We start from the raw sequence: 1,757 nt of genomic DNA on the forward strand, positions 1-1,757 counted from the left end.
TCTTATTATTGAAAATGAACCAAGTGATGAGTACAATTGGGTGAGCCAATTAGCTTTATTTATAAGCTGGCTAGTACCTTCCTTTTCTCCTTACCTAATTGAAGTCTGTAGATATTTAAAGTAGTTTTTATTAATGCAACCAATTAAAATACCAAAATGCTTTTTAGTGGCAAAAGAGTAAGCATACTTTATTATAATTATAATGAAGAAATAATCAAATAGTAAACATATATATATATACATATTAGATCCCAACACCATTCAAAGACAGACCTACAGTTCTAGAGTTCAATTTGATTGTAAGTGTTCTAGAGTTCAATCTGATTGTAAGTGTTCCAGAACCAATCTGATTGTAAGATGTTAGAATAAATGAGAGGGGTGTGTGTGTGGGCATGCCGATTATCTCACTGAGATTTAGCATGGCTCTAGGAGAGAATCAGGTGTCTCGAATTACCTGAGTGAGTTTATCAATAAAAAAAATCACTCTCTAATTTCACTATTTTACTATTATTTATATGTTGAGTTTATGACTTACTTTCTGACATGATAAAGTTTTAAGATCCTATCACAAACTTGGGTTTTCTAGTGCTACGGTGCTAGAGAGCATTATGCGTGGCCCTAAAGAGGAAGAGGAGGTCACATGTAATCTTACCAAAATATAAAAAAGATTCAAAATAAGAAATAATTAATGATCTTAGTACTTACAATAGTTATAGAACATGACAGCAAAATCAGGCTTGTAAAAACTGATCACGTGCAACATTGTACTTGGCGAATGAAGCAGAAGCATAGTAGCTGATAGCTGCAAGAAAGGATTTGAGTTAAGACAAACTGGAATCAATGGCAGCATGATAGCTGCAGTTGCAAACAAATTTGAAGTCAATAATAAATACACAAAAATAATCATATATTACACTCATCTCAAACGAAAAGTAGTGTTAGAAGACAAGTAATATCTTTTTTAAATTTTGTTTATGAGGACTGGGATAGTAGTTATAACATATATATCAACATTATTAGTCGTAAACAGTTGTATTTTTACATCTTTTTTTATGCATCTATACTCTAACAATGCTTAATTAATAATACAAGAGGTATTTGATTGATTTGAAGATAGGAAAAAATAAAAATTTGTTATATTCAAATGATGGGCACGTTGGAAAACAGAGGAGGGGCTATAATGTAATGTAATTTAAATAAAAGGAATAATTACTAATTGGTAGACTAGACAAATGCTTAGTAACACAAACTATTGTTACCGAGCTTAGCTTATCAATCCAAGTCGACCATCACAATCTGCGTAAGTTTTAAAATAGCCCATTAACGTTTCTTAATCTTGTGCAACCTCAAAGCCTCAGTGATTGCAACATCATCTACAACACCAAAAACATCCTGTTATCAAAATAAAATAAGAACACGTAATCTATCGAACATATCTTATACTAACACCAATATTGAAAAAAAAATCAATCTTACCTTGTTGAACTATCGCATATCACTTGTCATTATCTCAAGTCATGGCAATGGAAATTTAACAAATATCAATACACTAAATTCAAAAATCATGTGAGCACTATTATCAAACAAGTGGTGTGCGATTTTCTGTACTAAACAGAAGAACAATAATTAAAGCAATTATCAAAACTTGTTCTTGAAAAATGAGATTGAAGAACATAAGACTAAATTTCAAATTGCATATCCAAAATGATCATCAAATATTGTGATTAATCTCGAAATCTTAAAGGAATTTATAAAGA

The sequence above is a fragment of the Humulus lupulus genome, chromosome 7, assembly GCF_963169125.1.
Source record: "Humulus lupulus chromosome 7, drHumLupu1.1, whole genome shotgun sequence".
In the NCBI taxonomy this organism is placed as follows: domain Eukaryota; kingdom Viridiplantae; phylum Streptophyta; class Magnoliopsida; order Rosales; family Cannabaceae; genus Humulus; species Humulus lupulus.